Genomic DNA, 15,884 nt, shown 5'->3' on the forward strand with positions numbered 1-15,884 from the left:
TCCCCTAAGGATTAACTCCAGAAATCCTTTAGTTGCAAGATTGAACCAGTCTTCCAGCCCTAATAGCATCAGGCAATATGCCCTGGCCCTCAGGATGACTGTAACTCCAGCTCCATACAAAGCTGTTGATCTGATGGAATTACAAAATCTTAGAGCTAGAATTCATCTTAAAGGTCATTGAGTCCAATATCTCAACAGTGGCATAGTTCCTGCTATAAGATCCCTGATAGGTGGTCATCGAGATTGCTGGAAAACCTCATCAATGACATCCCTTTCTCACATTATTTTTTTTTCTGAACATTTCTGTTATCCAAGTCTTCCTTCTATGGAGCCCTTATTTGGATTCTATCTTTTAACTTTTATTTACTTTAAGACAGATTTCATTCTTTTAATCATTCCTCACATGACACTGTTTTAGAATCCTCCCAAATCTGCCTCAACCTCTGTATCAGAAGTGTCAAACTCCCCAGAGCTAGATTAAAATGTAAAGGTGAAATGTTTAACAAAATAAATACAATAAAGATCTTGTTAATTTATGATTTTCTAATCAATTGGATGCCCACAGAAATCTGTTTCTATTTGAGACTGACACTTCTTCTCTGGATATACCTCAATTTGTCAATGACTCTTTTGAAAATCAAATGCCCCAAAGTGAATTCAATATGCCATATGTGATCTAACTTGTACAGAGTAAGACATACAATATTACCTCACTTGTTCAAACTTAAACTACTCTCATGTTCACTCTCCTTCCAACATCCTGTGCTTTTCTACCTCCTTGTTTTTGCTCGTTTTCTCTCTGATTAGAATGCTTTTCCCCCCATTTATCTCTCTGTTGAATGCCTATCCATCAATTAAAGTACAAGGCAAAAAATACCTCCTTCAAGAAGTCTAACTATCCACAGCCAATAATAACTTTCTCTCTAAGAGCAGTTATACACACATGTACTTGAATAGTGTCTGGAACAGACAAGGAACTTAATAAATACTTCTTGACTGATTGGTATTATAATTATCTGTGTATGTATCACTTCCTATTACTATAATAACTGATCAAAAATACATACCTCTTCCTCTACCTGGCATGACCCTCTACTTAGCAGGTGTTTAACAAATCTAATTAACATTTATCAAAGAGGGATATTATATTTGTAATGTTGTCTAAGACTGAATTAGCTTTAAATAATATCCACATCAACCTTGCTGTGTCTTTTTCCAATTATAATAAATTGAAATCCCCTAGATGGTTTCAGTGAACTATTTTTAAGCCACATCTTTCCTAGCTCCTACTTGTACAGTTGATATTTTAAACCTAAATGTAGGATTCTGCATTTTCCCTTGACAAGCTATATTTGTATAGTTTGTTTCTCGGTACTCCCATGCCCTCTTCTTTACTTCATTTCCTTATTTATCCCTGTCCAGCCCTCCCAGAGACATATAACTCACTTTTGAAATGACAGCATGACACTGACCTTACAACCTACAAGGAAGAACAACTATTCTAGTAGTTTCAGAAAGCAATCAAATTTCAAGGACAATCATGTAAGAACTGCCACAAACTGTTCTACCCAAACTCCACATCATATTGAAATCTTTACCTTTTCTTGAACCAGGGTAGCATCTTTGGAAAGAGCATGGGATATATCAAATTCTGACTCTGATGTTAACTACATATATGACCCCTGGCAATTCGGTCTTTCTGAGCTTCAATAACTTATTTTAAAAATAACTGATTAGTGTAGATATTCACTAAGGTCCTTTCCAATCCTAAATCCATTTTTCTAATATCCTATTCCTAAATCTAAATTTTCTTAGCTACAGAATAAACTCTCATCATAACAGAGATGATTTCTTGGGCTCTTCAAAGGTATTCTAGAGGACTACAAACCCTAGCAGATTAAAACAATGTGGAAAGGCTATAAAATATGGTGCTCATAATTGAAGGGCCAGTCTAGTTAAACTTGGGTAACAAAAAGTTGGCCTTGAAGTAGAGAATTAATAATGAAACAGATAAAAGTCCAAAATGATACTTAGTCTGTGTGTGCATCTACTTTCAGATTATTTAATAATTGTAATAGACTGGCAAAAAGGGAAGGGGGGAAAATTATACTAAGAATCAAATACAAAAAATATAATGCTTAGTTATATTTACAGTTTCATGATTAAAAAAAAAAAACTCATTTGGCTAAACTGCCTGTTGGAACAAAATTAAACCTTATTTACTCTTCTCCAAAATGGTGTTGCTCATACACATGAGATCATAGAAGATTATATGAGTGATGTAAATTTGAGATTAGCTTGCCAAAAGATTCACTTGTCATCATTAAGCAAAACATTAAAAAATTCAGATATCAGGAAAGGTCTTTATGTGAAGCAAATTATCCAGCATAAAGTGCAATTGAAGAAGGAATTTCCTATAAATGATCAGCTTCGATATACTCTTTTTTGGGCATTACAATGTGCTGAGATTTTAAGTCTTAAAACTTGTTTTTTGGACACACACTATATAAAGCAATTTTGGTTAATTATTTTGTAAGACAAAAACCAAATAAGCTTAATTAAAAACATTTACAGACTGTGAATTTCAAAGAAAAAGGACTAAGTTGGAAATTGGAGTGGTCCACATTTTGCAGTCATGTAATTTACTAACACTAGAATAGTGTTTAATAATCACTAGATTATACTTTAGTGTAAGAATTTAATTTTCAAAAAGGATCTTTATCCCATCTCCCATTTTACTCTTATCCCACCTTTAAATTTCACTAAAAGTTGATTACTGAAATAAACTGAAAATATTTCACAGTTCTGCTTATGTCGCTACTCCTCTTCCCTCCCTATTAAGTAGATAATTTTGTTCTTAAAGTGTTTTTTCTTCCCCTTATCTGGAACCCCTCCCAGATTAGCTTGCATCTTACATTCAAAGGTCTTCCAGCAGAGCTCCCTTGGGATCTCATTCACTTCTGACCTGCACCTGCTCTTTTCAAGTGCTACACCAAAAGTAACTTGAGGCCCTCCACAGAAAGCTTGCTGGTCCATTCACAAAGACTATTCAGATCACTATTAGGGGAGGGGCAATGGGCGGATGGTAGTACTCCAAGCAAGAAAGGGAAGTGACCTCTTAAATCAGAAAGTGACCTTTCATTTGTCATCAGTTGTCTAAGTAAATGTAAGAGGACCGCCTCCCTCATAATACCCTTTGTGATTCCATGAATGTGACATGACTCAAAGTGATCTTTTTGAAAAGTTTAGATGAATCACTGCTATTTAGGACTAATTAGGATGCATATTAGGTTTAGGAAACATGACACCTCATATACTGCTGGTGACTATACATACTTACTATCTGCCCAAAAGCAAAGGTAGCATGTGTAAGCAGTGGAGATATAATGGGAAAACATGGAAATGAAGGATCAATAACATGATTTAACAGCTTTAGCTATGTAAAGTCTGTAGACTTTACAAATCCACTACTGTGGATACTTATCTGCATGGAAGATGCCCTCTTTCAAGTTAACAGAGGCACAGCAGTAAAGAGAAGGAACTCATGAAAAAGGCCTGCAAATAATCACTGAAGGTATTTCTATTTTTGCCACTTTGAATAGTGTTCCATAGAGAAGACAGATCACAATCCATACTCCACTGTCCTCCTTCATCTGAGTACTTTGGAATAAACAACAAATGAGAATCTGTGAATGGAGATATTTATTACTGTTCTCAATCCTTTACAGACTTAGAGCTTGTATACATTATCAACCTGATTATTCAAGGGTCTTTGGAGATAGAAATCATCAAGAGGTAGGAGTGTATGTGTTTGTGTGTGTGTATGGTGTGTAATTTGCATCATTGGGGGTACATCATAAAGTCTGTCTGCCATAGTGCTTAAGTTGAAAAGTAAGAAAGGTGATGATGATATTAACAAATCATCAACTTCACCAATTTGCTTTCATAATGAATGAAACTGAGGCCCACAAAAATTAAACTATTTTTTTTCAGGTAATATAGGTTGAAAGGATCAGGACAGAGATGATCATAAGGTCCTCTTATTTCTTATTTCAAGTCAGTGCTTCCTAGTGACCTAAAGGGAGACAAGACTACTTTACAAATCTTCATTGCAAATGGAAGAGCTCTGTTAATATCAAAAGCTAGCATTTCTAAGGGGCAGATAGGTGGCCCAATGGATAGAGCACTGTGCCTAGATACTTACTAGCTGTGTGGCCTTTGGCAAATCATTCAGTCCTTGCCTGGATAAAACTGGAGCAGGAAATAGCAAATATCCCAGTATTTTTACCAAGAAAACAAGAGTCAGACATGACTGAATAGGGGAAAAAAAAAAAAAAAAGAAAGAAAACAGACATTTATATAGCCCATCCAAGTTTGCAAAGCACTGTGTGCTTTTATTTATTTATTTATTTGTTTTGGTGAAGTGATTAAAGTTAAGTGATTTGCTTAAGGTCACACTGCTAATAAGTGTTGAGTGTCTGAATCCAGAATTGAACTCAGCCCCTCCTGACTTCAGTGCCAGTGCTTTATCCACTGTGCCATCTTGCTGCCCCACATTATATACTTTTAGCCCAATGGCTGGTTGGCTATGACATCAAGTTACAGTATTGTCCAACTATGGTGGATCAGACTAATATAAACTCAGAAAACTATCCTACCACAGACTGGGCCACAAATAGTCTATATGAACATTTAAAGTGGAAATATCTATAAATCTGCACATTTCACATTTCTTTTAAGCTACTGCAGTTCTGCTTTGCCCAAAAAGTGCAGTATCTTCTTTGATATGGGCACAATATGCTGGGCAATCATATAAATATCTCCAATGTCTCACAATCAATGACAAAATTCTTCAGAAAGTTCTTAAAAGTATTCTTGTATTCTTTTTCTTCTGGTCTCCATGTGAATACTTACATTTTATGAATATTCATATACCTATGAGTACTACATTGAAGGAATATATTCTATATTCTGACATTCCTATGATATAAATTTCTATAGTATTATATAGCAGTTTCTACATATCAGATCTGTACATATGCCATATATATTTCTCTCTATATAAATTTTTCTTCACATAAATAGATACACATGTCTATATTTATAAAATTTTTATATATAAATGCCCTTCTCTCCAGGCCTTGTAAACCACAGAATTCTCTTTACTTCCCTGTTGTTCCTTTCTGAAGTTTCTCTACTTTTCTTCCTCTGTTAGGCTATTTCCTTTAATTACCTCTAGCCTTACACCTTGCCAAACTATTGGCTTCTTACACAACAGGCCAATCCTATACTATACAACTAGATTGATTGTCTCTAATAAAAAAAAAAATCACATTAGCAAGAAAGATGAATGATTAAAAAAAAAAAACATAAACTATATTTGTCCTCAATCTAAAAACCCTTAATTTAAGATCAAACTACAGGTAGAAATGAGCAGTGAGGACAATTCCAAAAGACTAATGATGAAAAAAGCTATTTCCCTCTAGAAATAAAATAGATGAATTTAGACTGAATTAAAATATTTTTCTCTTTCTTTTCTTTTTGTAATATATGTGTAAATGTTTTGCATGATTTCATAATTATAATGGGTATTGTATTCTATGCCTTCTAAGTGAGTAGTAGAGCAGGTAGATCTACGAAAGGAGAAAATTTGGATAAGAAAATTACCAAAAAAAAAAAAAAAAAAAGAGGAAAGGATAGTGGAATATATAACCTCCAAAGTTTTTCCTTTGAAGTTTCATCATAATGGTCTTTGGTCCTCAGTTCAAACTTCTTTTATTTAAATATTGAGACATAATTTAAGGATGTTGGCTTATAAGTATCTACCATTTCTGGATGCTATTGGGTTTTCAGATGCCCCATTAAAGATGTTGATTCTGGGAACTCTTTTCTCATAGAGCCTGAGGACATACCAGATCTTATTACCAAAAAAGGGGGAACTTACATTCAGCTCTGCAGGTAATAAATTCATTTTTCTGTAGAATTTTTGCTATAAATGGTGGCAAGGTATAAATGAAATAGTAAAATAGTTACTTAGCTTCAGGGATATCATAAGTTAGTTTTGTGAGTTGGACTAGGAATCATTTAAAATATTGCTTTTAGGGGAAAAATTTTTGGAGTACTCAATAATTAACTTGAAAACTTCTGGTTTTGAGAAAACTACCCTTACTGGCTGGGGACCACCTTTACTGAAGAGTCTATAATAACCTATATCACTTGGGATAATATGGCATTTATTTGTATATTCAAGGTTCTCAATATATTTTGAAAAACATTATTAGAATCTATTTGGTTGGTCGAAACAATAATTCTCATGTTCATGCAGTCTGATGTACAATTTTATGAATTTCCCTTATCCCTCCAGCTACCATTATTTGATCTGAAGATTCTATTTACTTGGAATGTTAATAACAATTTTACTAAGTGCCCTGAGAACATGGGATTCCCCTTTTCAAACAGCTACAGAAGCTTCTCTCTTATTACTTACTAGTCCTCTTGTGGAAACTTGCATTTATATCAGAGGGAGTTCTACACTATCAAGAAGTGCAGAATGTGCATTACAATGGAGAGATAAGCAGAAGACATTAGAGTGAAGAAATTAGCTCTTGTTCTAAATTGCTTTTTAGAAAACCAATCCACCTGAAATCAGGATAGTGCCAATTTGACACTGGAGCACTGCTGTAATATTCAGCACAGATGTAAGTAGTGAAATAAAATCAAATTTCTTGGACATTTAAGAACTATGTATGCTAAGGTATCAAAATCATAGTAAATGCTTTGGTTATCAAAATAAAGAAAGATCATTTAGGATTTAATAATCTGACTATTTATACATATGTATATATATATATATATTTGTATTTATATATGTATTATGCACACATACACACACACACACACACACACACACACACACACACACACACACACACACCCTAAGGAAATTAAGATGGTTCCAAAATGAATATGGAATTTATGGACAATGATGCAACGCTCAATTACAAAAAGCATAGGTGATGTGCTGAAGAGACAGATTGTTTATTATCAACTATTTCCTCAAACAACAACAACAAAAATGTCAGGAGCCCTAAGTGATCCAAAATTATTAGCATATAATTACATATTCAAGGAAAGCAAAGATAGAGAATATAGAGAACTAGACTCATAGGAATATGTTGGTTCACTTATATAGTCTCTGCCACATACTAGTTGTGTATTTGGGGCTGTATGGTGTCCTAAGCAATATTCTAATTCCATGAGAGGCAGAGTAAATGCCTATCCTAATTGATAAATCAAGTTTCCTAATCAAATCATAGGCAGGATAAAAAAAGAAAAAGCAAACCTTGTTATAATATCCAGTTTTGAATTAGAATTTATGCAACCTATATTTGTATATTATCAAAACACATGATTTGATAATGTCTAGTTTTTCTTACTCTTCAAGAGTCTGGACTGTTTCACATGAATTATATAGGGATTTATTTCTTGATAATTTATAATTTTCAAAACCAAGAATTCAGTAATAGATGAGATTATTCTAAATAAATTGATAACTTCATATTCAAATATGAAACCTCTTTAATCACCAACTTAAACTAAGTCTTGCTGATTTAAGCAAGCAACTAAATAGAGTAGAAAGTATTGGACTTGACATAAAGAAGAGTTGAAATTCTGCCTCAGATGCTAATTATGTGACCAAGATCTTTCTCAATATCAATTTCTTCATCTGCAAATAATGGCACCTATTGACAGGCACAACAGGCTTATTGTAAAGGTAAAATAAGACAAGATATAAAAAATATTCATTTAAAAGAAAAACTGTGCAGTAAGAACTTGATTAACAACACTAAAATTTTACAAATTGCCTATCATCCTAAAAGATACCTTAGTTGGCACCATGGGATTGAGAAATAATTATGATTTCAATAGTATAAAGTACTCCTTCAGCCAACTCAAATATAAACTTTAAATAACTTGGCTTATGAATCCTAGGGAGATCTGTGATCTTACCCAAGTAAGTGATTTGGATAGTCATATAATTAGTGTCAGAGGGAGCCATGGAACTCAAATTTTCTTGATATCAAGGCTCACATTCTCTTCACTAGGTCACACATGCTTTAGTAATTTGTTCTTAAACTTCAATAGGAATGAGGGATAAAGTTTAGGGAATGGACCTGAAATTCATTTGGTAGAGGAAAATGCTACAACACCTTACGGCCTTAGAAAGCTTAATAGAGACCTAAAAGATTAAGGGATTTGCCCAGAAACACAGAGCGAACATTTATTGAACCCAGGTCTTCCCAGCTTTCAAGCTGAATATTATGTCAAACAGCTACAATAATCTGACTGATAAATCAGAGAAGATAAATCTTTGCTTAATCTTGAGGACTTTTTCCAGGGAAACAAACTGAAATTCTTCATGTGATATCTCAGAAATGTATAAACACATGTGTGTGTGTACACATACATTGTACACACACATATACAAAATTTTAAATATTCAAGGACACAGGGTAATTGTAGTCCTGTTCCCCCCCCCAATATCTTTACTAAACCAGATAAATGGGCAAGAAATAAATCATCATGGATTCAAGTTAAAATATGTTGTAGTCTTATAAATGTTTCAAGTTGACTTTCACCTTTTCTTGGTTCTCATTTTAACCTGAGCTGATTTTCTCATTTCTAATCAGGAATTCCCAATGTCAAGATCACTTTTCTTAAAAGCTTATGCAGACAACATGACTTTGTATTTGTAAATTACCTTTCACCCAAGAATTATAAATTGCTTTACCTTCATTTTACTTCACAGCCTCCATAAATAAGTACGCAAATACGCAAATAAATGTACACAATTAGTTTTGTCTTTTTTTTTAATGTAAACTTAGGTCTAAGTTAACTTATGAAGCAAAATCCAGAAGGAGAGATGAAGCATATCAGTCAATGCAGAGAATAAAATCCCAGAAGTACAACTTCCTCAATTGTGAAAGTTGGCTCTCATTTTCAATTTCCTTTCCTTATTCTCTCTCCCCTCCCCATCTTTTCCCCTTTCTCTCCTTCTCTCAGTTACTCTCTCTCTCTCTCTCTCTCTCTCTCTCTCTCTCTCTCTCTCTCTCTCTCTCTCTCACACACACACTGTCTCTCACACATGCACACACAGTCTCTTATATACACATACAAATGCACACACACACTCTTGCCTTCACACTCGCACTCACAGTCTCTTGCACACACACAAATGCACATAGTCTTGTACACATAGTCTCTTGCACACACAAACACATACACAGTCTCACACATACACAAATGATCTCTCAAGCACACACAAATGTGCACACACAGAGTCTCACACACAGTCTCTGTCTCTCACAAACATATAGTCTCTTTCTCTCTCACACACACACACACACACACACACACACAATCTCTCTTACACACACACACAGAGTCTCTCACACACAGTTTCTCTCTCACACACACAGTCTCTCTCTCACACATACAGTCACACACACATAGTCTCTCTCTCTCACACAAACACACAGTCTCTCTCACACACACAGTTTCACACACACACACAGTCTCTCTCTCTCTCTCTCACACACACACACACACATACAATCAGTCTCTCTCCCTCTCTCTCTCTCTCACACACACACACAGTCTCTCTCACACACAGTCTCTCACATACACACACACACAGTCTCTCCAGTCTCTCACATGCACACAGTCTCACACACACACACACACACACACACACAGTCTCTCTCTCACACAAAGTCTCTCACACACACACAGTCTCTCACACATACACAGGTCTCTCTCACACACACATCTCTTTCTCACAAACATATACACACACAATCTCTCTCTGTGTGTCTCTGTCTCTCTGCCTCTCTCTCTCACACACACACACACACACACACACACACACACAAATACAGTCTCTCTCTCTATGTTGGTCTCTCTCGGTCCTCACCTTATCCCATTCCCCTCTCTCTTTCCAGATCCTAAAAGGATAGGTGTCCTCAATGACATGCCATATAGGATTGACAGTCAAGACAAGTTGAGGGGTAAAAGGCATCTAAAACCAATACAAGTTCTGCCCCTCATAGACAACCAGGCTCTCCTCCCACTTTACATTTCCTTTGTTGCAATGATTTTCTGGAAAAAGAGTTGCCTGAAACTACATATTCTTATACAGTATTCACCTTTCAGAGAGATGATCATGTGTACAGTCATTCCCAAAGGCACTATATTAAAGAAAGACTCTCAAGTTTTGTTCCTCCAAAGAAGGTATATTTTTAGGTATATTAGATCCATAAGGCAATAGCATATAAATATTCTAAAGTAACACTAAATGTAATAGAGCTTTAACGGTCTTCAGAAAGAAATACAGAAAGATATACAAACATATCTTTTGTTTGTTTTTGGTTTGTTAATTTACTTGGTCTACTTTGTTAAAAATATAAAGTATTTTTTTTGGGGGGGGTTGTATGATTAAATTCAAAAGGTATTTAAATGCTGAACTTGAGCAAAGTGGCTGTGCAAGGCACTGGGAATTTGTAGACAAAAAAAAAAAAAAAAGGCCTTGCCCACAAGAACTTTATGCATATGGCTAACTAATCCTATATATATATACACACACATATATATGTATATATGTATGTGTATATATATATATATATATATATATATATAATGTATGTATATTATATATATATATATATATTCATTTGTTTTTTTTTTATTTTATTGGTTAAATTTACAATAAAAGTAATTTTAAATAAAGCAAAACTATTTTAGCCCTTCCAGTCACAAGTCTTCCAGATAATGCCCCAAATGTCAGTTAGTATTTGTTAATTGATTATTTTATGTTAAATACTGTGCTAAGCACTAGGAATATGGAAAAAATTTTAAAAAATAGTCCTTCATGTTTGCATATATTGTATTTAATTTATTCTTTAACATATTTAACATGTATTGGTCAACCTGCCATCTGGGGGTGGGGGAAGAGGGGAAAAATTAGAACAAAAGGTTTGGCAATTGTCAATGTTGTAAAATTATCTATGCATATATCTGGTAAATAAAAACTATTAAAAAAATAGTCCTTGCTCTTTACCCTGAAAACATTCAATTGGGGAGACAGCACATAACAAATATGCACAAAATATGCACACAGGACAATCTTAGAAGGAAGATACTAAAAATAAGCAGGTAAGGGAAAGGCCTCTTGAAGAAGATAGGATTTTAGCTAACAGCTGAAGGAAGCAAGGGAATTTAGGAAATAGAAATGAGGAAGAAGAACATCCTAGGCATGGGGGCAGCCAGAGAAAATCCTGAATTGAGAAATAGAGTGTTGTAAGCTGAGGAATATCAATGATGTAGGTTAAGATTCCTTTCTAATTCCCAGCCTCCATGAATTCCAATGGGAGATATCCAGGCTTTCCCAACCCCTATTGGATCTGACCTAACCTGGGCTGTCCCAGCCCCCATTCTAATGATCTGCTCAGATTTCTCAACCCTCACAAACAGCTTCCTCCTTATCTAAAAACCCATTTAATTCTATTCAAATTCTAACCCTGGCTAAAGCTCAAGCCAGAGGCCAACCTGGGACTTCACCCAGGAGCCCCTTTAGATTATAAAAAAGGGAACCCTGGAGTCCACCCTTTGCAGGAGTCCCAAACATGGTATCCTTACACCAGTCATGTCAAGGGTTCCTGCCCACCAGTGCCAGCCCTGGCCCTGGTGTCTTTCTACCTTTACCCTTACTTCCAAACCCCACAATAAACCTCTTTTATCAATCTAGGTTTTCAGGTCTGTAAATTCTTTTACAGGGGACTCTGTGCTGCTACTAGACCTTATTTAACTTTGTATCCTTGCGCCGAATCCAAAGGGGTTGCAAGGGAGCTCTTTTTGACTCCCTGTATCCAGAACCTGCTACTAGACCTCAATTAATCCTAATTTCATTTAGATACTCCTTACCTAATTCTCATCATCAAGATGTGCATGACTCTTCTGTAAACTTCTGGAGAAAACAAAACAAAACAAAACAAAAAAAAACTCTTGGGAAAGATTGAGCACTTTTTCTATCCTCAAGTGATCATGAGTAGCAGGAATGAAGGTATAAAGTATTGAGCAATTGAGGCAAGTGTCCTCTGGGAGTTCTGAAAGCAGTTTCTAAGTTCATTAGCAAAACAAAATGGCCTATTAGCCAAAAAAGTGAACATAAACAAAAAATACAAATGCAATCATTTAGTTCCTCAACAAGGATTCAGAGAAGACTGTGTTCTAAATCTGTCATCAATATTTACACTCTATAGCACTCCGGGAAACTCAGCTTCCATTTGCTTCCTGAAATTCACTAAGACTTATATACTAATTCATAGACGGACCATCATCTGTATTGCTGAAGATATCGTAATGCTGGAGAAACTGAGACAAGATAGAGATTAGAAAGTATTTAATATTTTATTTGAAAGGGATTTACTGGGACCAAATGGATCCATAGTTTGGTCCTAGGGCTGAATGAGACTATCGTCTCCAAGAATCCAGTAATAATGTGAGTTCTTAATGACCTATATACACATGACTCAGACACAGGAGGTAGGGGTGGAGTCAGGATGCTGAGGGACTCTGACAGGGTGGGGAGAGCCACTGGAGATGGGAATGACATAATGGGGGGAGGCAGCCCAGAGTTGAGGAGAGGCATCTTGATAAGATGATATCTGATATCCCCTTGGGATGGGGAGATATTCTGATGCATTGTGATATTCTAAAATATAAGATCTTTTATCCTTATCAAATACTCTGATTAGGAAGGAGGGGTGGTTTTGCAGGATTGAGCAAAACAATTATAAACTGAGGCAGAACAATTAGGGAAACAGAGGCAGGATAATTTAAGGAGGCAGTCAGGATAATTAGGGAAACTGAGTAAGGACAATAAAAGAGAACTGTGACATAACACCATATTATAAGTTTCCAAAGGTGATTAAATTACAATTACTTCAATCGCATATCATTTATAGTTACATACTGCTAGTTACAGACATTGACACAGATATGGATAGACACTTATACCTATCTATCTATAAATAAAGATAATATCTAAGTTTACTTTACATCCATAATTTCATTGGTATGGATACATCTTCAAGGAACACAACTTCTCCACAGTTTCATACTCTTCATGAGTTAACAAAGCTGGGGGGGGGGGGGAATCATCAGTTTTTAGCCAACATTTTGTTAATAGCATCTTTTAATTAAATCAGTCCTCAGATAAGAGGCCCTTGTTAGGCCCACACCCCTTAAAATCTTTCTGTAATGAAAGCCTTTAAAAGAGAGACTTACATGATAAATATTTAAGCTTGCATGCTTTTTATTATTGTTATTGTTGTTTTTGCAAGGCAATTGGGGTTACCTGACTTGCCCAGGTTAACAAAACTAGTAAGTGTTAAGTGTCTACCATCAGATTTGTATTCAGGTCCTCTTTACAGCCTGGCTAGTTTTCTATTTGCTGTGCTATCTAGCTGCCCCAAGAGTCCTTTTTTTTTAATGTTATGAAAACTTTTGGCTTTTGGGTGAAATTTATAGATCCCTTCTCAGAATAATGTTTTCATATGTAGAGAGTATAATATGCAGAATTACAAAGTAAAATAATGGCACTGAAATAGATTTCAAAATCTATTTTTAATTCCATGGATTTTAATCCACAAATAGTATATTAGACAAAGCAACATAAGTAAAGATTGTTCAAGAATAATGAAGAGATTATTATTTAGTAGAGATTGGACCTCTGAGATTAATTCAATTATTTGAATCATGAATTCTGTGATTCTTGGTACCTTTGGATCTTCTCTTCATATAGTACTCATAATTAATTGTGTTTAACAAAGATGACTTGCTCTAAGAAACTTGGTGCTTCTAAAAGTAATGATACATAAAAAAGAGAGAAAGAAAAAATAGCTGTTACTTTATGGATATTGTTCCATTAAGTTTCATCCTGAAAACATTCACCAAGCATGGTTTTTGTTCCTCCCTAGTGATGTTCTTAGAAGTGATGTCAATTTTATTTGATTATAACTAATTTGTCAATCATACTGTAAGTATGAGGCCAGATGCATTTTCTGGTTCAGTCTAAGGAGATTTGACAACATTAAAAAATTTAACAATGGGTAAAAAAAAATACATGAATTAAATTGACTGAGGCAGTATATGAATTTTTTTTACCATTTGCAGACATGTACTAATTTAAATGAAGTGATGGAAAAGAAGGTCACACTTTGGCAGGAGAATTGGAGCCACTGGGTACTCAGGAGGGGGGGGAGGAATGAAAATAAACAGTAGATAAATATTTGAATCCCAAGATTTTGTTAGCTCTGTGTTTATAACCACAGCAAGGTACAAGGTCCAACATTAGCATTTCTGAAGTCATCAGGATATGGCCAAATGATCACAGAAATTGATAGCATATAAATAAAAATGGAAAATGAGATTGAAAGTGAATTGTTTAGCACTTGGGTCCACTTTCTGTTGAAGGGCAAATAGTGAAGATTACTGTTTTCTTCTATCTCTAAAATGAAGAATATTATAGCTGCTCTAATTTAGAATGTCTGCCATACAATGGGAGGTTTGGCCAACAACTGTAACAGTTTATATTCCTACCCTCTGGTGAGAATTTAGATACTATTTTCTGTATTGGTTCTGAAGAAGCTTTTTAATTTTGAGATAAATCAAAGATCAGATAAGCAGAAAGAAGGCTTAAATCTTGAGTTTCTTTGAAAAACAAGGGAAAGGGACAGCTAGGTGGTGCAGTGGATAGAGCACCAGCCCTGAATTCAGGAGGACCCGAGTTCAAATCTAGTCTTAACACTTCCTAGCTGTGTGACCCTGGGCAAGTCACTTAACCCTAGCCTCAAAAAAAAAAAAAAAAAAAAAAAAAAAGGGAAATTAATAGGATTTGGAGTTGGAATAAATTGTTTTATCCAAAATGGAATTTACCATCTCCCATCCATAAACATGCTTCAGATTTTCCCTATTTTTATTGAGAGCACCTTATTTGAAAACTTATGGTCATCTAAGGGTCTTCTTTAATTCCTCACTTTTCTATATCCCTAATCCCTACATATAACCAGTTGCCAAGTCTTGTTTTTTGTTTTTTGTTTTTGTTTTTTGGTTTGCTTGTTTTACCCACAAAACATTTCAGATATTTTATCACATCCTCTCTAATTTGGCCACTACCTTAGTTCAGGCCTTGACTTGTTGCCTTAACTATTATTATAATCTTTGAATCAGCCTCTCTGCCTCAAGTGTTTCCCCTTTCTGATTAGTCCTCCATGAGTTTCCAAAGTAGTTTTGTTAAACATTGGGCATACATCTATGTCCATTTCACTTCTCCATAAACTTTGGTGAATCCCAATTACAGCCGAGGAAAAAAATAAAAACTCTTCTCTTTGGCACTTAAAACTGTATATGGTCCAGGTCTAATGAACTTTTTCTTTTTGTTATTTAGTCATTTTTAAGTCCGTTCTGTATCTTCATGACCCTTTTGTGGTTTACTTGGCAAAGATACTGGAGTGGCATCTAATTTCTTTCTCCAGTTCATTTTCCAGATGAGGAAACTGAGGCAAACAGAATTAAGTGACCTGCTCAAAGTAATACAACTAACAAGTGTCTGAAACCAGACTTGAACTCAAGAAGATGAATCTTCTTGACTCTAGTTCTGGCATTCTACCCTTGTGCCATCCAGCTGCTTCTATATATTACTTCCACTTCTTGACTCTATAGTTCTTCCAGAATGGCCTTCTTACTTCTTTCATAGAGCTCTCTCTCTTTGTTTGCTTGCCTGCATTGTGCCCATGGCCTAAATGGAACTCCAACCCTTACCTCCA

The 15,884-nt window shown here is 35.1% G+C and overlaps 1 protein-coding gene and 1 long non-coding RNA gene across 5 annotated transcripts in view; one reads left to right on the forward strand and one right to left on the reverse strand.

Moving 5' to 3' along the window:
• Positions 1–15,884, reverse strand: part of CACNA2D1 (calcium voltage-gated channel auxiliary subunit alpha2delta 1) — a 643,657-nt gene that overhangs the window by 569,875 nt on the left and 57,898 nt on the right. The window lies entirely within an intron of this gene.
• Positions 3,257–6,730, forward strand: LOC141543384 (uncharacterized). Its single transcript, XR_012482434.1, has 4 exons — positions 3,257–3,574; positions 3,729–3,795; positions 5,898–5,958; positions 6,365–6,730. It is a non-coding gene; the product is annotated as an uncharacterized LOC141543384 (long non-coding RNA).

This window comes from Sminthopsis crassicaudata, chromosome 5 (assembly GCF_048593235.1).
Source record: "Sminthopsis crassicaudata isolate SCR6 chromosome 5, ASM4859323v1, whole genome shotgun sequence".
In the NCBI taxonomy this organism is placed as follows: domain Eukaryota; kingdom Metazoa; phylum Chordata; class Mammalia; order Dasyuromorphia; family Dasyuridae; genus Sminthopsis; species Sminthopsis crassicaudata.